General features: G+C 44.1%; 4 non-coding genes across 4 annotated transcripts; all 4 read left to right on the forward strand.

Annotated features, from left to right (window-relative positions):
- Nucleotides 1–2,330: 2,330 nt before the first annotated feature.
- Nucleotides 2,331–2,401, forward strand: trnag-gcc (transfer RNA glycine (anticodon GCC)). Its single transcript has one exon. It is a non-coding gene; the product is annotated as a tRNA-Gly (tRNA).
- Nucleotides 2,402–6,094: 3,693 nt separating this feature from the next.
- Nucleotides 6,095–6,166, forward strand: trnad-guc (transfer RNA aspartic acid (anticodon GUC)). Its single transcript has one exon. It is a non-coding gene; the product is annotated as a tRNA-Asp (tRNA).
- A 674-nt stretch (nucleotides 6,167–6,840) lies between these two features.
- Nucleotides 6,841–6,913, forward strand: trnav-aac (transfer RNA valine (anticodon AAC)). Its single transcript has one exon. It is a non-coding gene; the product is annotated as a tRNA-Val (tRNA).
- Nucleotides 6,914–24,020: 17,107 nt separating this feature from the next.
- On the forward strand, nucleotides 24,021–24,093 carry trnav-aac (transfer RNA valine (anticodon AAC)). Its single transcript has one exon. It is a non-coding gene; the product is annotated as a tRNA-Val (tRNA).
- Nucleotides 24,094–25,712: the final 1,619 nt, after the last annotated feature.

Genomic DNA, 25,712 nt, shown 5'->3' on the forward strand with positions numbered 1-25,712 from the left:
AATAGCCTAAAGTTTTCTTGACATTTTAGTTTTAATTATTGTGATAAGCGCATGTTTTACCAGTACGGTATACCCCCACTATTTATTTCGCGGGACACCATATTGGACCATATGTGCTTACTTTCACCCCATGGCTGTAACACAACAGAATGTAGTCAATTGGTGTGAATACTTTCTGAAGGCTCTGTACCACACTGCCTCATTGTCTGCATCCGTAATGGGTCAGCGGTCAAACGACCTCCACTCATCACTGTCAAACGCTCACTGTCAAACGCTCACTGTCAAACGCTCATCACTGTCAAACGCTCATTTCAGTGAGCAAGCCTTTCTAATCGACCTGGCCCGGGTATCCTGGAAGGATATTGACCTCATCCCGTCAGTAGAGGATGCCTGGTTATTTTTTTTAAATGCCTTCCTCACCATCTTAAATAAGCATGCCCCATTCAAGAAATGTAGAACCAGGAACAGATATAGCCCTTCGTTCACTCCAGACCTGACTGCCCTTAACCAACACAAAAACATCCTGTGGCGTTCTGCATTAGCATCGAACAGCCCCCGTGATATGCAACTTTTCAGGGAAGTTAGAAACCAATATACACAGGCAGTTAGAAAAGCCAAGGCTAGCTTTTTCAAGCAGAAATTTGCTTCCTGCAACACAAACTCAAAAAGGTTCTGGGACATTGTAAAGTCCATGGAGAATAAGAACACCTCCTCCCAGCTGCCCACTGCACTGAGAATAGGAAACTCTGTCACCTCCGATAAATCCACTATAATTGAGAATTTCAATAAGCATTTTTCTACGGCTGGCCATGCTTTCCACCTGGCTACCCCTACCGCGGTCAACAGCACTGCACCCCCCACAGCTACTCGCCCAAGCCTTCCCCATTTCTCCTTCTCCCAAATCCAGATAGCTGATGTTCTGAAAGAGCTGCAAAATCTGGACCCCTACAAATCAGCCTGGCTAGACAAGCATCCTTCACTCATGCTGCCAAACATACCCTCATAAAACTGACCATACTACCGATCCTCGACTTCGGCCACGTCATTTACAAAATAGCCTCCAATACCCTACTCAATAAACTGGATGCAGTCTATCACAGTGCCATCCGTTTTTGTCACCAAAGCCCCATATACTACCCACCACTGTGACCTGTACGCTCTCGTTGGCTGACCCTCGCTTCATACTCGTCGCCAAACCCACTGGCTCCAGGTCATCTACAAGACCCTGCTAGGTAAAGCCCCCCCTTATCTCCGCTCACTGGTCACCATAGCAGCACCCACCTGTAGCACGCACTCCAGTAGGTATATCTCTCTGGTCACCCCCAAAGCCAATCCCTCCTTTGGCCGTCTCTCCTTCCAGTTCTCTGCTGCCAATGACTGGAACAAACTACAAAAATCTCTGAAACTGGAAACACTTATCTCCCTCACTAGCTTTAAGCACCAGCTATCAGAGCAGCTCACAGATCACTGCACCTGTACATAGCCCATCTATAATTTAGCCCATAGAACTACCTCTTCCCCTACTGTATTTATTTATTTTGCTCCTTTGCACCCCATTATTTCTATTTCTACTTTGCACTTTCTTCCACTGCAAATCTACCATTCCAGTGTTTTACTTTCTATATTGTATTTACTTTGCCACCATGGCCTTTTTTGTCTTTACCTCCCTTATCTCACCTCATTTGCTCACATTGAATATAGACTTATTTTTCTACTGTATTATTGACTGTATGTTTGTTTTACTCCATGTGTAACTCTGTGTTGTTGTATGTGTCGAACTGCTTTGCTTTATCTTGGCCAGGTCGCAATTGTAAATGAGAACTTGTTCTCAACCTGCCTACCTGGTTAAATAAAGGTGAAATAAAATAAATAAAAAATAATTACAACCCATCACATGCAAAAACGATAATTATTATTATTATTTTTTTACCATTGTATACAAAGTGACTGGGGCTAATCGCAAGTGTATCTATCTGTTGTTTTGTTTGGATTGAGCATTTTATGGAGATCATTTTTTTTTCGAAATTGCATTATTGGAAAGCTGCATTATTCTCTGCAGCGCAATCTGTACGTCATGGATGTGGTGTCAACAGTTTTGTGGATAAGTTATTTTGGCCTCCCAGGTTTAGGCTATTTCTCCGAGCTAGAGCGCCATCTGGTGGTCATACTATTGATGTATTTATTGATTTCTAATCTTTCTCCAGCTGTCCAATTGAGATGTAAATGATGAGTGCCGTATTTTATCTATTCATACCAAAAAAAAACGCAACCATGCATAAATCACTGTTGTTTAGATCTATTTATTGACTTAGCTTTGTCTGCACAGATAAGCATTGGTGGTTCAGTGGTAGAATTCTCGCCTGCCACGCGGGAGGCCCGGGTTCGATTCCCGGCCAATGCATTAACATGTTTTACTTCGGTCAACCAATGTTATTTTGGTTTTTGAAGGGTTGGTGGTTGAGCAACAAAACCGACACATGCGCAACTATGGGGCAAAACAGACAAGGTTGACTTAGATTATTGACATGTAAACTATATTTTGTCTCCAATGTTTATTGAAAACATAAATTAATGGCGCATAATGAGTACTTGTTGTCTCAAATATATTGTTACAGTTGTTGGTTAGCTAGCTAGTGAATTTGCCATATTAACATAGACGTGACATCAGTTAAAACACCTCAAAACAAGACATGGTATCAAGAACAAGATAAAACTAGCTGAAACGAGCCAGTTACGATTCCCTACATGGCAGCTTCTTGTCATTGTTGCTAGTTATCTGCCTATCCAGAATCACAACAACATACTGACTTCTGCCCCATTGAAGCATGTCCATCTATTTTGTTATTATCCTCTCTTCCCTCTATCACTTCTTGTAGTATGTTTACCTGCTCCGATTCCTGTGGCTGACTTATTTGTATTTGTATTTATTATGGTTCCCCATTAGCTCCTGCTGGCAAAATTAAGGCAGTTATAACATTTTAAAAACATTACAATACATTCATAACAGATTTCACAACACACTAAGTGTGTGCCCCCATACAACACTACCACATATCCACAAAACAAAATCCATGTGTACGTGTGTAAATAGTGCATATGTTATCATGTGTATGTATGTGCCTATGTTTGTTTCTTCACAGTCCCCGCTGTTGTATAAGGTATATTTTTATCAGTTTTTTCCCCAAATCTGATTCTACTGCTTGCATCAGTTACCTGATGTGGAATAGAGTTCCATGTAGTCATGGCTCCATGTAGTACTGTGCGCCTCCCATAGTCTTTTGTTGACTTTAGGGACAGTGAAAAGACCTCCTAGTGGCATGTCTTGTGTGCTAGTCGTTTAAACAGACAGCTCAGTGCTTATAATATCTCTCACAAATACAAGTAGTGATGAAGTCAATCTCTCCTCCACTTTGAACCAGGAGAGATTGACATGCATATTATTAATGTTTGCTCTTTATGTACATCCAAGGGCCAGCTGTGCTGCCCTGTTCTGAGCCAATTGCAATTTTCCCTCTTTATGGCACGACCTGACCCCACCACTGAACTGTAGTCCAGGTGCGACAAAACTAGAGCCTGTAGGACCTGCCTTGATGATTGTGCTGTTAAGAAGGTAGAGAAGCACTTTATTATGGATAGACTTGGTCAGTCAGGAAGTCATACATATCTTTTTTTAGGTAGGTAAATCATGATTTAAAGATGCACTATGCAGAAATTGCTCTGCCATTTCCTGGTTACTAAAATTTGAATAGTTCCCCTAATTTCAGTTTATGTGACAAAAAGAGCCAGTGTAGTTGCACTGTTTAATCTCTCTGCTAATATGTTCAGATTGTGCCAAACGAAAAACTTTAGCTAGCTACAGTGCCTTCCACATTTTGTTGTTACAGCCTGAATTCAAAATGGATTAAAAATATACTTTTTTCTCACCCATCAATACACACAACATAATGACAAAGTGAAAACACGTTTTTAGACATTTTAGCAAATGTATTGCAAATGGACTACAGATCTCATTTACATAAGTATTCACACTAGGGATGTGTCAAATGTAAAATAAATTTTAACGTTTAAACTGTAATTATTTTCACAATTGAGATGTGGTTTTGCGTATGACCGCTAGGGGGCAATGTAGTTCAATGTACCGATACGGCCTATTTTTTTATTTGTGATTGTGGTTACTAGTGGAAACCCTGCGGCTGGCACCCACCCACTAAGCAACGATGGTATTATTACCGTGTTAGGTTCTCTGTTGTGTGCCTCTCCATATTGTCAGTAGATACTTCATGTCCCACTTCTCATCAATGTGATGGCTCCTTGCAGTTGAGGAGCACTTGAACCGATCGACTACCGTCAGAATGACAGTGTTGCCATCAGACGAAGGGAGCCCAGTGACAAAGTCCAGAGATATGAGACCAGGGACGATGAAGGACCGGTAGTGACTGAAGGATGCCAGAAAGAGCTTGCCGTGGAGTCTTGTTCTGAGCACACATTGTGCATGCGGCGACTAAGGCAGAGACGTCAGGGACCATTGTGGGCCACCAGAAACGTTGTCGGAGGAAGGCTAGTGTACGACGAGACCCTGGATGACAGGTCAGCCTGGAGGAATGAGCCCATTCCAGGACCCGGGACCAGACTGGATTAGGGAAAAACAGCCGGTTAGCCGGGCCCCTGTCAGGTCCAGGCTGGGAGCATTGTGCCTCGCGGACCAGGTTCTCAATACCCCAACCCATAGTGGCAGGAAGGCATGAGGTAGGGAGAATGGTTTCAGAGACAGAGCGTTTGGTAGAGGAACTGTATAGGCGGGAGAGGGTGTCAGGCTTCACATTCTTTGACCCTGGGCGGTAGGAGATGGAGGTTAAATCTGCCAAACAGGAGGGCCTACCGGGCCTGCCTGGAGTTGAGGCGCTTGGCTGTACGGAGATATTCCAGGTTTTTATGGTTGGTCCAGACCAGGAATGGCTGTTCTGCTCCTTCCAGCCAGTGCTCCACTCTTCCAACGCCATCTTCACCGCGAGGAGTTCTCGGTTGCCAACATCGTAGTTCCTCTCAGCCGGATTGAGACAATGGGACAGGAAGGCACAGGGATGACGCTTTTGGTCCTGGGCAGATCGCTGGGACAGGATGGCCCCCACTCCAACATCCGAAGCATCCACTTCCACCACAAATTGACACAAGGGGTCCGGATGGATGAGGATGGGTGCTGTTGTGAACCGATGCTTCAGGTCCACGAAGGCTTTGTTGACAGCTGGAGACCATTTGAACGGTACCTTGCAGGAGGTGAGTGCCGAGAGGGGGGCTGCCAAGGTGCTGTAGTCTCGAATGAAACGGCAGTAGAAGTTTGCAAACCCAAGAAACCGTTGCAACTGCACCCTGGACGTTGTTTGAGGCCAATCCACCACCAAACAAACAAAACGATCACAGATAACACAAAAAAATACAGCAGCAGAATACATTTACACATCGGTTATTCCCCTAACAGCACACAAACTTGCATTACCCGAAACAGTTACAAGCAATACAAAAATAAAAATCCTCCAATAAATACTTAAAATGGGCAAGGGGGACAAGAGTCTCAAGTTTAAATTTAGTCTGCAGGCTATTCCATAAGCAAGGAGCGTAACAGGAAAAGGCAGCCATACCCAACTCTCTGGAAATTGCATGGGCCTCAAGTGTAATCCATGCTTGAGACCTGGTTTTGTGAATTAATATTCTAATATTGATTAGTGATTATAAATAAGAAGGTAGTTTATTCAGAAGTGCTTTAACTAAACTTGACTTAACATACGAGATGAACTGGCACAGAGACACAGGAAACACAGGGATAAATACACTGGGGAAAATAAGCGACACCTGGAGGGGGTGGAGACAATCACAGGAACAGGTGAAACAGATCAGGGCGTGTCTGGGAGTCCCATAGGGCGGCGCACAATTGGCCCAGCGTCGTCCGGGTTTGGCGGGTATAGGTCGTCATTGTAAATAAGAATTTGTTCTTAACTGACTTGCCTAGTTTAAAATAAAGGTAATTTAAAAAATTAAAATGCTTAAATGATAATTAGATGAGCAGTTTTATAAAAACCGTTGTGTTTTGCATGTGTAGTCCTCGTTAGTATAGTGGTCAGTATCCCCGCCTGTCACGCGGGAGACCGGGGTTCAATTCCCCGACGGGGAGTATTTTTTTTTTTTTTAACCTCTTTCAATGTTGATTTGTAATCGATATACCTGTAACCTCACAATTTTACTTGAATGGACATTTGTGTTCGTTATGCGCATCAGTAATTGGTTATCATGGGCAAGAGATAATGTAGAATATGATCCTTAAACATCATGATTGGCTGGAAGGAGAACAGTAACATGCATTATATACCACACAAACTTACAACTTACTTAACTTTGTTGTTAAAGTATAAAAAAAAACATGAGATACTAAACCCACTCACAGGGTTGGGTATCCTCTGAATTAGGTGAATCCGCTTTTAGTTTTAATGCACCTCATTGCTGGAACCAACCGCAAAATACACTGCAAGTGGACACTTTGATGCCGCTCGGGCATTTTAAATATTGATTGGGGAACTATTTGCTGAGGAATGTTTCTGTTTTTCTTGATTGTTGTGCTTTATTTTTGTTTGTATTTGATTTTGTTTATGAATTGTATGTGCATGGCTCCCTTGCGAAAAAAAAAAATATATATATATATATATATAAAAATAAAACGGTCTTCAACATTTCTTAAAATAACCTAAATCTATATGGAAATGAGAACTTGCTGTATAGAAACAACTATAGTCTATTCGATAAATTAATGCGCAGTAGGTGTATTTGGAGTACTTCTCCTAGTTGTGTTCAGTTTCCGTAGTGTAGTGGTTATCACGTTCGCCTAACACGCGAAAGGTCCCCGGTTCGAGACCGGGCGGAAACACATTTTCAAAAAGTAAAAAAAAACTAGTGTTAGGCTATGGCCAATATCTGAAAATAAACAAACAAATAAATACAGTATTCATGTGTTGCACAATTGTAACTGTATTGTTTTGAACATTCTTTAGGACACTGACTCCTGACTGAACATTATACTCAACGCATTGTTAACTGGTGTTGATTAAGATTTAGTCAAAAGTGCATTATAGTAGCTTGGAAATACAATTACATTTCTAAAGGAGGCAAAAAATTGTGAGGAAAACCTTTTGTCTTCATTGTGATGTCGTCAGATTGACTTGAAGATGCGTTATAACGTTAGCCAGCTAGCTAAGAGTGAGGGGAGAGCACCAGATCTTTTTGCTTGGTATTTTTTTTACACACTTTGCTAGGGAATGGTAACATTGCCATCTGTCCACAGTAAAGTTGACAACATCGTAATGATGGCAAAGTTGTTTCCTACGATTTTTTTTGTGTCACAATATTGTTATGAAGTTTCTCTTGAGGACTGGTGCTTGACTGAAAGTTCTACCGAAGATTGTTTAGTATGAAGATGCCTAGTAACTGCTTTTCAAATATGCGTTCCTGGAAGTATTGGCCCATTTGGCCCTTGGGTTTAAAAACAATTACAGAAAATGCACACATCAAAAAATAAATACTAACTGCAAACAGAAATAAAAACACGGTCATAAAAAACAAACACATTCATCAGTAAAAAGTTCACCAAAACATCAAATGTAAGAACAATTTTAAGATTGTTCCACAAATAAGGTGCAAAGAAACTAAAACCTGATTTACCTAACTCCGTAGAGATCAAAGGAATTTCCAGAGTTAGCCATCCTTGAGACCGGGTGTGGTAACTCGTATGTCTAAAGTTTAGTAATGTCTAAAGTTCAGTAATCATGTTAGGTACAGTGGGACTTTTTGTATAAGGGCTTTATAAATGAAAACATAGCAATATATCAACCTACGTGACATCAAAGTGGGCCAATCAACTTTCTGGTAGAGAACACAGTGAAGTAGAAAAATTGTCGCTCGTAATAAAGCGCAGTGCGTAATGATAAACTGCATCTAATGGCAGCTGCGTTTACAGAGATGATATTGCAGTCTCCGACCGATATGCACGTCAACTGAATAATCTGCTTTATACTATTTAGCGAGAGGCAGGAACTATTTCTATAGAAGAAGTAGGGGTGGGCGGTATACCGGTATGATGTTGTGCCATGATATGGATTTTGCCATATCATGCATATCATAATAAATTAATAAATGTATGAAATAAAGCGTTTTTGTTTCGTCAAAAATTCTGTCGAGTGATACAGCCGAGTGGGCTCGTTCAAATTGTTTATTTTACAAAAACAATTATGCTTGCTTACTCTTCTGCGCTGAGGATTACTGAAGACAAGGAAATAATGCTATTGAGGTTGATTTGCAGGATGACGAAGACTTGGTTCGAAAAAAAAGGGGCTTCCTCTGTCCTTTGGGACTGGTTTGGCTTTAAGATATCCGACCTCGACCAACAAACAGTACTGTGTAAGTTGTGTCGACACATTGTGCTAGCCAAAGGTGGAAACCCTGCATGTGCATGAATATGAAGAATCTACCAGAATGTGTGCAACAAACCCCCGGAGCAGTGGAGCAAGTCCCAAGATATATTCAAGCCAGACCCGCACTCAGTTATCACTCAAGGCATCATTTGTTAGTGGTACTCCATATAACAAGAAGAGCAAGAAGTGGAATGAGATAACGAGTGCAATTACATATCACATAGCAAAAGACATGGAACCAATTCAAACTGTGGAGAAAGATGGTTTCAGAAAGTTGATCAGAACTCTAGACCCAAGATACGAGATCCTGAGCCGTAAATACATCAGAATATGTCTGCCAGAACTCTACACAGAATGTCGGGACAGAGTTGCCAATGAAATCCGTAACGCTGCATTCTTCTCTACCACTGCTGTCAAGCCGGACCACAGGGCCATACATTAGCCTCACGATTCATTACATTGACAACAACTGGTATCTGCAAAGCAAAGGCCTTCAGACCTCTTATTTCTCAGATGACCACACCGGAGAAATAATTGCAGCTGGGCTGAGGGAGGCACTTTCATCCTGGTGCTTGAAAGAGTCGTGTCAAGTATGTATGACTACCGACAGCGGATCGAACATGGTCAACATGGCATTGGAGCTGAAGAAATGGACAAGACTTGCTACACATTGCTATTGGTAAGTTTAAATGTCCAAAACACACAGACCTACTGCCAAATTCTCTAAAACATTGTTGGAGGCAGGTTATGGTAGAGAAATTAACGTTCAATTATCTGGCAACATCTCTGTTGGACATTCCTGCAGTCAGCATGCCAATTCCACACTCACTCAAAACATGAGACATTTGTGGCATTTTGTTGGTGACAAACTGCACATTTAAGTATACTTTTATTGTCCCCAGCACAAGGTGCTGTGTAATGATCATGCTGTTTAATCAGCTTCTTGTTATGCCACACCTGTCAGGTGGATGGGTTATCTTGGTAAAGGAGAAATGTTCATTAACAGGGATGTAAACACATTTTTTTGCACAACATTTGAGAGAAATAAGCTTTTTGTGAGAATTGTGAGGATCTTTTATATCAGCTCATGAAACTTGGGACTTACACTTTACATGTTGCGTTTATATTTTTATTCAGTGTACAGTCGTGGCCAAAAGTTTTGAGAATGACACAGATATTTATTTTCACAAAGTCTGCTGCCTCAGTTTGTATGATGGCAATTTGCATATACTCCAGAATGTTATGAAGAGTGATCAGATGAATTGCAATTAATTGCAAAGTCCCTCTTTGCCATGCAAATGAACTGAATCCCCAAAAAGATTTCCACTGCATTTCAGCCCTGCCACAAAAGGACCAGCTGACATCATGTCAGTGATTCTCTCGTTAACACAGGTGTGAGTGTTGACGAGGACAAGGCTGGAGATCACTGTCATGCTGATTGAGTTCGAATAACAGACTGGAAGCTTCAAAAGGAGGGTGGTGCTTGGAATCATTGTTCTTCCTCTGTCAACCATGGTTAGCTGCAAGGAAACACGTGCCGTCATCATTGCTTTGCACAAAAAGGGCTTCACAGGCAAGGATACTGTTGCCAGTAAGATTGCACCTAAATCAACCATTTATCGGATCATCAAGAACTTCAAGGAGAGTGGTTAAATTGTTGTGAAGATGGCTTCAGGGCGCCCAAGATAGTCCAGCAAGCGCCAAGACCGTCTCCTAAAGTTGATTCAGCTGCGGGATAGGGGCACCACCAGTACAGAGCTTGCTCAGGAATGGCAGCAGGCAGGTGTGAGTGCATCTGCACGCACAGTGAGGCAAAGACTTTTGGAGGATGGCCTGGTGTCAAGAAGGGCAGCAAAGAAGCCACTTCTCTCCAGGAAAAACATCAGGGACAGACAGATATTCTGCAAAAGGTACAGGGATTGATGACTGCTGAGGACTGGGGTGAAGTCATTTTCTCTGATGAATCCCCTTTCCGATTGTTTGGGGCATCCGGAAAAAAGCTTGTCTGGAGAAGACTAGGTGAGCGCTACCATCAGTCCTGTGTCATGCCAACAGTAAAGTATCCTGAGACCATTCATGTGTGGGGTTGTTTCTCAGCCAAGGGAGTGGGCTCACTCACAATTTTGCCTAAGAACACAGCCATGAATAAAGAATGGTACCAACACATCCTCCGAGAGCAACTTCTCCCAACCATCCAGGAACAGTTTGGTGACGAACAATGCCGTTTCCAGCATGATGGACCACCTTGCCATAAGGCAAAAGTAACGTAACAAAATGTGGAAAAAGTCAAGGGGTCTGAATAATTTCAGAACACACTGTATAGTACCATACATAGTTCCATGATATTCCCTGTAATAAAATGTCATATATGGACACAGCAATTCAATAGAAAGAGAAATCATCTCCACAATAATGAAGTAATTGTGCCTTTTCCTATAATGATGACTTAATCAGTGCTTAACAGTGCTGAAATTCTGCTTGTGTGTGTGGTGGCCTGGCCAGTCATTTGCAGGTCGTCTTTGTAGCCTCAGGCCTTTGGCTCTTAATCTGAATCACTCATCCTGCTCTCTACCTCTTCATTGTCACTCTGTTGAATGATACAATTCTCTGATCCCTCCCAAGGGTGAACAACTATTTTGAAGAGTTATGAAGTGTTGGCTGTGCATTTGGCATATGACAGGCATTCCACATTTAAAACCACCCACTTGTGAAAGTTGAAATATCAAGTGTTTTTATTATTTATGTAAAACATGCAGTGTATATATAACAAAAACAAGCAATTTCTCAGATTTTATGCTTCACCGTAGGGATGGTGCCAGGTTTCCTCCAGACATGACGCTTGGCATTCAGGCCAAAGAGTTCAATCTTGGTTTCATCAGACCAGAGTCTGGCAGCCTCATGCTGTGGGGATGACCTGACCCATCTGTCTATCTCCTCATTTGAATTCCATGCTGTCACAGTTACCAGCCCTTTCAAGCTTAACATCCTTATCATTTATCGCCCTCCAGGTTCCCTTGGAGAGTTCATCAATGAGCTTGACGCCTTGATAAGTTCCTTTCCTGAGGATGGCTCACCTCTCACAGTTCTGGGTGACTTTAACCTCCCCACGTCTACCTTTGACTCATTCCTCTCTGCCTCCTTCTTTCCACTCCTCTCCTCTTTTGACCTCACCCTCTCACCTTACCCCCCTACTCACAAGGCAGGCAATACGCTTGACCTCATCTTTACTAGATGCTGTTCTTCCACTAATCTCATTGCAACTCCCCTCCAAATCTCCGACCACTACCTTGTATCCTTTTCCCTCTCGCTCTCATCCAACACTTCTCACTCTGCCCCTACTCGGATGGTATTGCGCCGTCCCAAACTTCGCTCTCTCTCTCCCGCTACTCTCTCCTCTTCCATCCTATCATCTCTTCCCTCTGCTCAAACCTTCTCCAATCTCCTGATTCTGCCTCCTCAACCCTCCTCTCCTCCCTTTCTGCATCCTTTGATTTTCTCTGTTCCATATCCTCCAGGCCGGCTCGGTCCTCCCCTCCTGCTCCGTGGCTCGACGACTCACTGCGAGCTCACAGAACAGGGCTCCGGGCAGCCGAGCAGAAATGGAGGAAAACTCGCCTCCCTGCGGACCTGGCATCCTTTCACTCCCTCCTCTCTACATTCTCCTCTTCTGTTTCTGCTGCTAAAGCCACTTTCTACCACTCTAAATTCCAAGCATCTGCCTCTAACCCTAGGAAGCTCTTTGCTACCTTCTCCTCCCTCCTGAATCCTCCTCCCCCTCCCCCCCCATACCTCTCTGCGGATGACTTCGTCAACCATTTTGAAAAGAAGGTTGACGATATCCGATCCTCGTTTGCTAAGTCAAACGACAACGCTGGTCCTGCTCACACTGCCCTACCCTGTGCTTTGACCTCTTTCTCCCCTCTCTTTCCAGATGAAATCTCGCGTCTTGTGACGGCCGGCCGACCAACAACCTGCCCACTAGACCCTATCCCGTCCTCTCTTCTCCAGACCATTTCCGGAGACCTTCTCCCCTACCTCACCTCGCTCATCAACTCATCATTGACCACTGGCTACGTCCCTTCCGTCTTCAAGAGAGCGAGAGTTGCACCCCTTCTGAAAAAACCTACACTCGATCCCTCCCATGTCAACAACTACAGACCAGTATCCCTTCTTTCTTTTCTCTCCAAAACTCTTGAACGTGCCATCCTTGGCCAGCTCTCCTGCTATCTCTCTCAGAATGACCTTCTTGATCCTAATCAGTCAGGTTTCAAGACTGGGCATTCAACTGAGACTGCTCTTCTCTGTGTCACGGAGGCTCTCCGCACTGCTAAAGCTAACTCTCTCTCCTCTGCTCTCATCCTTCTAGACCTATCTGCTGCCTTTGATACTGTGAACCATCAGATCCTCCTCTCCACCCTCTCCGAGTTGGGCATCTCCGGCGCGGCCCACGCTTGGATTGCGTCCTACCTGACAGGTCGCTCCTACCAGGTGGCGTGGCGAGAATCTGTCTCCGCATATGTGTACGCGCACCACTGGTGTCCCCCAGGGCTCTGTTCTAGGCCCTCTCCTATTCTCGCTATACACCAAGTCACTTGGCTCTGTCATATCCTCACATGGTCTCTCCTATCATTGCTATGCAGACGACACACAATTAATCTTCTCCTTTCCCCCTTCTGATAATCAGGCGGCGAATCGCATCTCTGCATGTCTGGCAGACATATCAGTGTGGATGACGGATCACCACCTCAAGCTGAACCTCGGCAAGACGGAGCTGCTCTTCCTCCCGGGGAAGGACTGCCCGTTCCATGATCTCACCATCACGGTTGACAACTCCCTTGTGTCCTCCTCCCAGAGTGCTAAGAACCTTGGCGTGATCCTGGACAACACCCTGTCGTTCTCCACTAACATCAAGGCGGTGACCCGATCCTGTAGGTTCATGCTCTACAACATTCGCAGAGTACGACCCTGCCTCACACAGGAAGCGACGCAGGTCCTAATCCAGGCACTTGTCATCTCCCGTCTGGATTACTGCAACTCGCTGTTGGCTGGGCTCCCTGCCTGTGCCATTAAACCCCTACAACTCATCCAGAACGCCGCAGGCCGTCTGGTGTTCAACCTTCCCAAGTTCTCTCACGTCACCCCGCTCCTCCGCTCTCTCCACTGGCTTCCAGTTGAAGCTCGTATCCGCTACAAGACCATGGTGCTTGCCTACGGAGCTGTGAGGGGAACGGCACCTCCATACCTTCAGGCTCTGATCAGGCCCTACACGCAAACAAGGGCACTGCGTTCATCCACCTCTGGCCTGCTGGCCCCCCTACCTCTGAGGAAGCACGGTTCCCGCTCAGCCCAGTCCAAACTGTTCGCTGCTCTGGCACCCCAATGGTGGAACAAGCTCCCTCACGATGCCAGGACAGCGGAGTCAATCACCACCTTCCGGAGACACCTGAAACCCCACCTCTTTAAGGAATACCTGGGATAGGATAAAGTAATCCTTCTAACCCCCCCCTCCCTTAAAAGATTTAGATGCACTATTGTAAAGTGGTTGTTCCACTGGATATCATAAGGTGAATGCACCAATTTGTAAGTCGCTCTGGATAAGAGCGTCTGCTAAATGACTTAAATGTAAATGTAAATGGGATGTTTTTCAGCGGCAGGGACTGGGAGACTAGTCACGATCGAGGCAAAGATGAACGGTGCAAAGTACAGAGAGATCTTTGATGAAAACCTGATCCAGAGTGCTCAGGACCTCAGACTGGGGCAAAGGTTCACCTTCCAACAGGACAACGACCCTAAGCAACACAGCCAAGAGTGCAAAGCTGTCATCAAGGCAAAGGGTGGCTACTTTGCTGAATCTCAAATGTAAAATATATTTTGATTTGTTTAACACTTCTTTGGTTACTACATGATTCCATATGTGTTATTTCATAGTTTTGATGTCTTCACTATTATTCTACAATGTTGAAAATAGTAAAAATGATAAACCCTGGAATGAGTAGGTGTGTCCTTTTGACTGGTACTGTATATATAACAAAAATATAAAACACATGTAAAGTGTTGGTCCCATGTTTCATGAGCTGAAATAAAAGATCCCAGAAATGTTCCATATGCATTAAAAGTTTATTTCTCTCTAATTTTGTGCATAATTTTTTTTACATCTCTGTTAGTGAGCATTTCTCCTTTGCCAAGATGATCCATCCACCTGAAAGTTGTGGCGTTTCAAAAAGCTGATTAAACAGCATGATCGTTACACAGATACACCTTGTGCTGTGGACAATAAAAGGCCACTCTAAAATGTGCAGTTTTGTCACACAATACAATGCCACATATGTCTCAAGTTGCAGTTGGCATGCTGACTTCAGGAATGTCCACCAGAGCTATTGTCAGATAATCTAATCTTAATTTCTCTACCATAAACCGCCTCCAACATAATTTTAATGAAGTTGGCAGTACGATCAACCGGCCTCAAATCCCCAGACTATGTGTGGGTGAGCGGTTTTCCGATGTCAACGTTGTGAACAGAGTGCCTCATGGTGGAGGTGGGGTTATGGTATGGGCAGGTATAATTTACCGACAATGAACACAATTGCATTTTATATATTGCAATTTCAATGCACAAAAATACTTTGACGAGATCCCGAGGTCCATTTGTTTTTAAGGTATCTGACTAACAGATGCATATCTGTATTCCCAGTCATGTGAAATCCATAGATTAGGGCCAAATTAATTGACTGGTTTCCTCATATGAACTGTAACTCAGTAAAATCTCAGAAAATGTTGCATGTTGCATTTATATTTTTGTTCAGTGCATGCATGCATGCATGCATGCATGCATACATACATACATACATACATACATACATACATACATACATACATACATAAACTCAACAAAAAACGAAACGTCCTCTCACTGTCAACTGCGTTCATTTTCAGCAAACTTAACATGTGTAAATATTTGTATGAACATAACAAGATTCAACAACTGAGACCTAAACTGAACAAGTTCCACAGACATGCGACTAACAGAAATTTAATAATGTGTCCCTGAACAAAGGGGGGTCAAAATCAAAAGTAACAGTTAGTATCTGGTGTGGCCACCAGCTGCATTAAGTACTGCAGTGTATCTCTTCCTCATGGACTGCACCAGATTTGCCAGTTCTTGCTGTGAGATGTTACCCCACTCTTCCACCAAGGCACCTGCAAGTTCCTGGACATTTCTGGGAGGAATGGCCCTAGCCCTTACCCTCCGATCCAACAGGTCCCAGACGTGCTCAATGGGATTGAGATCCGGGCTCTTCGCTGGCCATGGCAGAACACTGACATTCTTGTCTTGCAGGAAATCACACACAGTATGGCTGGTGGCATTGTCATGCTGGAGGGTCATGTCAGGATGAGCCTGCAGGAAGGGTACCACATGAGGGAGGAGGATCTTTCCTGTAAAGCACAGCGTCAAGATTGCCTGCAATGACAACACGCTCAGTCCGATGATGCTGTGACACACCGCAATGACGGACCCTCCACCTCTAAATCTATCCAGCTCCAGAGTACAGGCCTCGGTGTAACGCTCATGTCTTTGCCGATAAACGTGAATCCGACCATCACCCCTGGTGAGACAAAACCGTGACTTGTCAGAGAAGAGCACTTTTCGCCAGTCCTGTCTGGTCCAGCGACGGTAGGTTTGTATCCATTGGCAACGTTGTTGCCGGTGATGTCTGGTGAGGACCTGCCTTACAACAGGCCTACAAGCCCTCAGTCCAGCCTTCTCACAGTCTATTGCGGACAATTTGAGCACTGATGGAGGGATTGTGCGTTCCTGGTGTAACTCGGGCAGTTGTTGTTGCCATCCTGTACCTGTCCCGCAGGTGTGGTGTTCAGATGTACCGATCCTGTGCAGGTGTTGTTACACGTGGTCTGCCACTGTGAGGACGATCAGCTGTCCGTCCTGTCTCCCTGTAGCGCTGTCTTAGGCCTCTCACAGTACGGACATTGCAATTTATTGCCCTGGCCACTTCTGCAGTCCTCATGCCTCCTTGCAGCATTCCTAAGGCACATTCACGCAGATGAGCAGGGACCATGGGCATCTTCCTTTTGGTATTTTTCAGAGTCAGTAGAAAGGCCTCTTTAGTGTCCTAAGTTTTCATAACTCTGGCCTTAATTGCCTACCGTCTGTAAGCTGTTAGTGACTTAACAACTGTTCCACAGGTGCATGGTCATTAATTGTTTATGGTTCATTGAACTTTTTTATTTTCATTTTTTTTATTTCACCTTTATTTAACCAGGTAGGCTAGTTGAGAACAAGTTCTCATTTGCAACTGCGACCTGGCCAAGATAAAGCATAGCAATTCGACACATACAACAACACAGTTACACATGGAATAAACAAAACATACAGTCAATAATACAGTAGAACAAAAGAAAACAAAAAGTCTATATACAGTGAGTGCAAATGAGGTAAGTTAAGGCAATAAATAGGCCATGGTGGCGAAGTAATTACAATATAGCAATTAAACACTGGTATGGGAGATGTGCAGAAGATGAATGTGCAAGTAGAGATACTGGGGTGCAAAGGAGCAAGATAGATAAATTAATACAGTATGGGGATGAGGTAGGTAGATAGATGGGCTGTTTACAGATGGGCTATGTACAGGTGCAGTGATCTGTGTGCTGCTCTGACAGCTGGTGCTTAAACCTAGTAAGGGAGATATGAGTCTCCAGCTTCAGAGATTTTTGCAGTTTGTTCCAGTCATTGGCAGCAGAGAACTGGAAGGAAAGACGACCAAAGGGGGAATTGGCTTTGGGGGTGACCAGTGAGATATACCTGCTGGAGTGCATGCTACGAGTGGGTGCTGCTATGGTGACCAGTGAGCTGAGATAAGGCGGGGCTTTACCTAGCAGAGACTTGTATATAACCTGTAGCCAGTGGGTTTCGCGACGAGTATGAAGCGAGGGCCAATCAACGAGAGTGTACAGGTCGTAATGGTGGGTAGTGTATGGAGCTTTGGTGACAAAAAGGATGGCACTGTGATAGACTGCATCCAGTTTGTTGAGTAGAGTGTTGGAGGCTGTTTTATAGATGACATCGCCGAAGTCGAGGATCGGTACGATGGTCAGTTTTACGAGGGTATGTTCGGCAGCTTGAATGAAGGATGCATAGTTATGATATAGGAAGCCGATTCTAGATTTAATTTGGATTGGAGATGCTTAATGTGAGTCTGGACGGAGAGTTTACAGTCTAACCAGACACCCAGGTATTTGTAGTTGTCCACGTATTCTATGTCAGAGCCGTCCAGAGTAGTGATGCTGGACTGGCGAGCAGGTGCGGGTAGTGATTTATTGAATAGCATGCATTTAGTTTTACTTGCATTTAAGAGCAGTTGGAGGCCACGGAAGGAGAGTTGTATGGCACTGAAGCTCGTCTGGAGGTTAGTTAACACAGTGTCCAAAGAGGGGCCAGAAGTATACAGAATGGCGTCGTCTGCGTAGAGGTGGATCAGAGAATCACCAGCAGCAAGAGCAACATCATTGATGTATACAGAGAAGAGAGTCGGCCCGAGAATTGAACCCTGTGGCACACCCATAGAGACTGCCAGAGGTCCGGACAACAGGCCCTCCGATTTGACACACTGAACTCTATCAGAGTAGTAGTTGGTAAACCAGGCGAGGCAATCATTTGAGAAACCAAGGCTGTCGAGTCTGCCAATAAGAATGTGGTGATTGACAGAGTCGAAAGCCTTGGCCAGGTCGATGAATACGGCTGCACAGTAATGTCTCTTATCGATGGTGGTTATGATATCGTTTAGGACCTTGAGCGTGGCTGAGGTGCACCCATGAAAGCTCTGAAACCAGATTGCATAGCGGAGAAGGTACGGTTGGATTCGAAATGGTCGTTAATCTGCTTGTTAACTTGGCTTTCGAAGACCTTAGAAAGACAGGGTAGGATAGATATAGGTCTGTAGCAGTTTGGGTCTAGAGTGTCACCCCCTTTGAAGAGGGGGATGACCGCGGCAGCTTTCCAAGCTTTGGGAATCTCAGACGATACGAAAGAGACGTTGAACAGGCAAGTAATAGGGGTTGCAACAATTTCGGCAGATAATTTTAGAGAGGTTCCAGATTGTCTAGCCCGGCTGATTTGTATGGGTCCAGATTTGACAGCTCTTTCAGAACATCAGCTATCTGGATTTGGGTGAAGGAGAAATGGTGGGGGCTTTGGCAGGTTGCTGTGGAGGGTGCCGGGCAGTTGACCGGGGTGGGGTAGCCAGGTGGAAAGCATGGCCAGCTGTAGAGAAATGCTTATTGAAATTCTCAATTATAGTGGATTTATCGGTGGTAACAGTGTTTCCTAGCCTCAGAGCAGTGGGAAGCTGGGAGGAGGTGCTCTTATTCTCCATGGACTTTACAATGTCACAGAACTACAGGATGCAAATTTCTGTTTGAAAAAGCTAGCCTTAGCTTTTCTAACTGCCTGTGTATATTTGTTCCCAACTTCCCTGAAAAGTTGCATATCACGGGGGCTATTCGATGCTAATGCAGAACGCCCCAGGATGTTTTTGTGCTGGTCAAGGGCAGACAGGTCTGGAGTGAACCAAGGACTATATCTATTCCTAGTTCTAAATTTTTTTGAGTGGGGCATGCTTACTTAAGATGGTGAGGAAGGCACTTTTAAAGAAAAGCCAGGCATCATCTACTGACGGGATGAGGTCAATGTCATTCCAGGATACCCCGGCCAGGTCGATTAGAAAGGCCTGCTCGCAGAAGTGTTTTAGGGAGCGTTTGACAGTGATGAGGGGTGGTCGTTTGGTCGCAGACCCATTACGGATGCAGGCAATGAGGCAGTGATCGCTGAGATCTTGATTGAAAACAGCAGAGGTGTATTTGGAGGGCGAGTTAGTTAGGATGACATCTATGAGGGTGCCCATGTTTACGGATGTGGGGTTGTACCTGGTAGGTTCATTGATAATTTGTTTGAGATTGAAGGCATCAAGTTTAGATTGTAGGATGGCCGGGGTGTTAAGCATGTCCCAGTTTAGGTCACCTAGCAGCATGAGCTCAGAAGATAGATGGGGGGCAATCAATTCACATATGGTATCAAGGGCACAGCTGGGGGCAGAGGGAGGTCTATAGCAAGCGGCAACAGTGAGAGACTTGTTTCTGGAAAGGTGCATTTTTAGAAGTAGAAGCTCAAATTGTTTGGGTACAGACTTGGATAGTAATACAGAACTCTGCATGTTATCTTTGCAGTAGATTGCAACTCCGCCCCCTTTGGCAGTTCTATCTTGGCGGAAAATTTTATAGTTAGCGATGGAGATTTCAGGGTTTTTGGTGGTTTTCCTAAGCCAGGATTCAGACACGGCTAAGACATCCGGGTTGGCAGAGTGTGCTAAAGCAGTGAGTAAAACAAACATAGGAAGTAGGCTTCTAATGTTAACATCAAATTAAATGTATTTATATAGCCCTTCTTACATCAGCTGATATCTCAAAGTGCTGTACAGAAACCCAGCCCAAAACCCCAAACAGCAAGCAATGCAGGTGCAGAAGCATGGTGGCTAGGAAAAACTCCCTAGAAAGGCCAAAACCTAGGAAGAAATCTAGAGAGGAACCAGGCTATGAGGGGTGGCCAGTCCTCTTATGGCTGTGCCGGGTGGAGATTATAACAGAACATGGCCAAGATGTTCAAATGTTCATAAATGACCAGCATGGTCAAATAATAATAATCACAGTTGTCGAGGGTGTTGTTAACATGCATGAAATCAAGGCTTTTACGGTTACAGAAGTCAACAAATGAGAGCACCTGGGGAGTTGGAGTGGAGCTAGGCACTGCAGGACCTAGATTAACCTCCACATCACCAGAGGAACAGAGGAACAAGCATGGGAAACAGTGTTTAAACCTTTTGCAATTAATATCTGTGAAGTTATTTGGATTTTTACGAATTATCTTTGAAAGTCAGAGTCCTGAAAAAGGTCAGTTTCTTTTTTTGCTGAGTTTACATACATACACTGAGTGTACAAAACATTAAGGACACCTTCCTAATTTTGAGTTGTACCCACCCCTTTTGCCCACAGAACAGCCTCAATTCGTTGGCACATGGACTCTACAAGGTGTCAAAACCATTCCACAGGGATGTTGGCCCATGTTGACTCCAATGCTTCCCACAGTTTGGGTGGTGGACTATTCTTGATACACATGGGAAGCTGTTGAGCATGAAAAACCCAGCAGCGTTGCAATTGGTTAACACAAACCGGTGCGCCAGGCACCTACTACCATACCCCGTCCAAAGGCACTTAAATCTTGTGTCTTGCCCATTCACCCTCTGAATGGCACACATACACAATCCATATCTGAATTGTCTCAAGGCTTAAAAACCTGTCACCTCCCCTTCATCTACAGGTCAACATTCACAAAGCTGCGTGGGCCAGACGGATTACCAGGACGTGTACTCAAAGCATGCGTGGACCAACTGGCAAGTGGCTTCACTGACATTTTCAACCTCTCCCTGGCCGAGTCTGTAATACCTACATGTTTCAAACAGACCATGATAGTCCCTGTGGCCAAGAAAGCGAAGGTAACCAGCCTAAATGATTACAGCCCCGTAGCACTCACGTCGGTAGCCATGAAGTGCTTTGAAAAGCTGGTTACGGCTCACATCAAAACCATCATACCGGAAACCCTAGACCCAGTCCAATTCGCATACCGCCCCAACAGATCCACAGATGACGCAATCTCAATTGCACTCCACACTGCCCTTTCCCACCTGGACAAAAAGAACACCTATGTGAGAATGCTGTTCATTGACTACAGCTCAGCGTTCAACACCATAGTGCCCACGCAGCTCATCACTAAGCTAAGGACCCTGGGACTAAACACCTCCCTCTGCAACTGGATCCTGGACTTCCTGACGGGCCACCCCCAGATGGTAAGGGTAGGCAACAACCCATCTGCCACGCTGATCCTCAACACTGGGGCCTCTCAGGGGTGCGTGCTTAGTCCCCTCCTGTATTCCCTGTTCACCCACGACTGCGTGGCCAAACACGATTACAACACCATCATTAAGTTTGCTGACGACACAACAGTGGTCGGCCTGATCACCAACAATGATGAGACAGCCTATAGGGAGGAGGTCAGAGACCTAGCAGTGTGGTGCCAGGACAACAACCTCTCTCTCAGTGTGAGCAAGACAAAGGAGCTGATCATGGACTATAGGAAAAGGAGGGCTGAACAGGCCCCCATTAACATTGACAGGAATGAAGTGGAGCGAGGCGAGAGTTTCAAGTTCCTTGGTGTCCACATCACCAACAGACCATCATGGTCCAAACACACCAAGATAGTTGTGAAGAGGGCACGACAACACCTTTTCCCCCTCAGGAGACTGAAAATATTTAGCATGGATCCCCAGATCCTCAAAAAGTTCTACAGCTGCACCATCAAGAGCATGCTGACTGGTTGCATCCCCACCTGGCATGGCAACTGTTCGGCATCTGACCATAAAGCGTTACAGAGGGTAGTGCGTACGGCCCAGTACATTACTGAGGCCAAGCTTCCTGACATCCAGGACCTATATACTAGGCGGTGTCAGAGGAAGGCCCAAAAAATTGTCAAAGACTCCAGCCACCCAAGTCATAGACTGTTCTCTCTGCTACCGCACGGCAAGCGGGACCGGAGCGCCAAGTCTAGGACCAAAAGGCTCCTTAACAGCTTCTAACCCCAAGCCAAAAAACTGCTGAACAACTAATCAAATGGCCACCCGGACTATTTACATTGACCCTCCCCCCTTTGTTTTTACACTGCTGCTACTCGCTGTTTATCTATGCATAATCACTTTACAAATTACCTCGACTAACCTGTACCCCCACACATTGACTTGGTACCGTACCCCCAGTATATAGCCTCCTTATTGTTATGTACATTTATTGTGTTACTTTTAGATTTATTCGATTTTTTTTATATAGTAAATATTTTATCTCTATTTCTTGAACTGCATTGTTGGTTAAGGGCTTGTAATTAAGCATTTCACGGTACGCATGTGACAAATAGCATTTGGTTTGATTTGATTGAAGTGGATTTTAACAAGTGCCATCAATAAGGGATCATAGCTTTCACCTGGTCAGTCTTTCGTGGAAAGAGCAGGTGTCATTTATGTTTTGTACACTCAATTGATATTTATATTTGTCTATTTTCCATGCAATTTGAATGGAATTGATGGAGAGAGAGAAAGACTGACAGCGTGCTCACGTGCACACTGATTTAAAGCAACAATATGATATGCTGTTTTAAAATTCTACAGCTGATTTTTTTTGTTGAAATAATCATCTTTACAATTAAAAATAAGGTGACCCCCAAAAGCCAGATGGGGATGTGTCAATTAGACAGCGCATTTAGTCCTTATATTACTGTAGCATATGCTGTAGCAAATGTAGGGACCACAATGGAAACAAGTCCTCGACTTTACTGTGCAATCCCAGTCACTTCTAACATTATTTGTGTATATAAAATCAATCAATCAATTAAAATTAAACAAAATAAATCAATCAATCAGCCCAAACTGTGCAGCAGCAATTTGATGAATGGAATGAGTCTTCTGTTACAAAACACCAAAAAGTTTAATGACATTCAAAGATGTCAAGTCAAAGCCTTCAATACTGGGTAAATTTAGGTAGGTTTGGGATCGATGTGTTTTCTGTTTGTCGAGATTAACATAGTCTATTTATTGTGGTGTTGAAAACGCAAACCATGATATTGAAGTGCCCGAAATCGGTATGTTTTGTTTATTGGTTGTGTGGTGCATTGGCACAGAAACCTGTTGGTGGAACATTTGTTGTATATATTTTATATAATTGTAAATATGGCATCAAAATGTCGAAAGTCTGATTCCCCCTTAGCTGATCATTGTCTTCAACCGGCTCTGATTTTGAAGTAATGAAACAAGCAGGGAGAATGCGCTCGTCTGTGGTGGTTGGCGAACCTTCTGGCCTGTAGCCCTGCATAGCATCAACTGTACCACAAAAGTATGCTGAAGTGGCAAAGTCGATATCCACATTGAAAAATAAAGGGTCGCTACGGTTGTTGTTATTTGTGGGCGTAAACATTATTTTTGAGTTAATTATATGACGGCGTTTCATTTATTTTACAGGGGAGGGTCATGTGAATATATCTTTTACGTTGGGGAGGGGGTTGCATTTTTATTCTACACCTTGAGTTGGACAATTACCGATGCCTGGATGTACCTATGGTGCACCAATCTGTCCCTTGTATGTAGATATTTTGTTAACTTGTTGTAAAACTCTGATGTATTGTATTTATTTCCTTTTCTCTTTATTTTCATTTACCATAGGTACATTTGCTTTCTCTCTTTTCGTCCCATCCCACAATCTCTCTCCTCAACTACATCCTGGGTCTCTAAAGAGACCTATATTGACACCATACTTGGGGAAATTCTGAAGGGACTGGAGTACCTGCACTCAAAGGAAGAGCCACCGAGATATCAAAGGCGAACAATCGAACTTAGACAGAACAGCACCCCCCCTAACATAATTCTAGGCATTATCATACCCAAAGGATGCATCTTGCCTTTAGTTTCCGTAGTGTAGTGGTTATCACGTTCGCCTAACACGCGAAAGGTCCCCGGTTCGAGACCGGGCGGAAACACTTTTTCAAAAAGTAAATAGTAGCGTAGGCTGGGCCAATATTTGACAATAAAAAATCAAATGAATACGTTACAGTCGTCATGGGTTGTAGATTTTATAAAAAATGTTTGCATTGTCAGTTGGCGCCGGTGAAGATTTTGTCAAAAGTGCTTGGAAATACAATTACATTTCTAAAAACAATTGGTTGGAAAACCCTTTGTCATCATTGTGATGTCGTCAGATAGACTTAAGATGCAGTATAACGTTAACCAGCTAGCTATGATTGAGGGAGAGCACCAGATTTTAGCTAGCTAACGTTAGCATTGCTAGGTATTTTTACGAACTTTGCTAGCTAATAATGGTTAATGCTACCATGTACAGAAGGCACGTACATGCTCCGGAGTCTTAACTTTTGGAATGGGGTCATAAAAGCTTATAGCTAAAACAGTTCAAATGCTAAAGCCACATTTATAAGAAGAAAATGATTTCAACATGCCACATTGGCTTCAGAAACCACTCCGTTCGTACCGATAGCTTCTGTTTACCACAGAGAGCGTTTGTTTCTATGCTTTCTCTTCTATCTTTCCTAGCTGGCAAAGTACCAGGATGTTGCCTCTGGTTTTGAATATGAATACCCTGTGCAGATGATGCTTTCCTACGTCATACTTCCATGTCCATAGTCTTTTGAATGGCTTTCAAGATGATATAATAAAATTCATGAAAACGCGGTCAAGTAAGATATACAGTACCAGTCAAAAGTTTGGACACACCTACTCATTCAAAGGTTTTTCTTTATTTTTACTATTTTCTACATTGTAGAATAAGTGAATATATCAAAACTATGAAATAACACATATGGAATCACCAAAAAAGTGTTAAACAAATGGAAATATATTTGAGATTCTTCAAAGTAGCCTTTGCCTTGATGACAGCTTTGCACACGCTAGGCATTCTCTCAACCAGCTTCACCTGGAATGCTTTTCAAACAGTCTTGAAGGAGTTCCCACATATGCTGAGCACCTGTTGGCTCCTTTTTCTTCACTCTGCGGTCCAACTTATTCCAAACCATCTCAATTGGGTTGAAGTCAGGTGATTGTGGAAGCCAGGAGAGAGAGAAGGATGGTTGAATTAGAGGGGGCATACTTAAGTTCACACAGGACACCAGATAAGACAGGAGAATTTCACCAGATAGGACAGACTGACCGTAGCCCCCACGGCACATAGACTATTGCAGCATATATACTGGAGGCTGAGACAGGGGGGTTGGGAGACACTGTGGCCCTGTCCGACAATACCCCCGGACAGGGCCAAACAGGCAGGATGTAACCCCAACCACTTTGCCAAAGCACAGCCCCCACACCACTAGAGAGATAAACAGACCACCAACTTACTACCCTGAGACAAGGCTGAGTATAGCCCACAAAGATATCCTCCAGCACGAGCCCGAGGGGGCGCAAAACCGGACAGGAAGATCACGTCAGTGACTCAACCCACTCAAGTCGAGTATAGCGGAAAAAGCCTGTCACGACATGATGCACCCCTTCTAGGGACGGCATGGAAGAGCACTAGTCAGCCAGTGACTCAGCCTCCGTAATAGGGTCCCAGTGGAGAGAGGGGAGACAGCCAGGCAGAGACAGCAAG

Source organism: Salmo trutta, chromosome 22, assembly GCF_901001165.1.
Source record: "Salmo trutta chromosome 22, fSalTru1.1, whole genome shotgun sequence".
In the NCBI taxonomy this organism is placed as follows: domain Eukaryota; kingdom Metazoa; phylum Chordata; class Actinopteri; order Salmoniformes; family Salmonidae; genus Salmo; species Salmo trutta.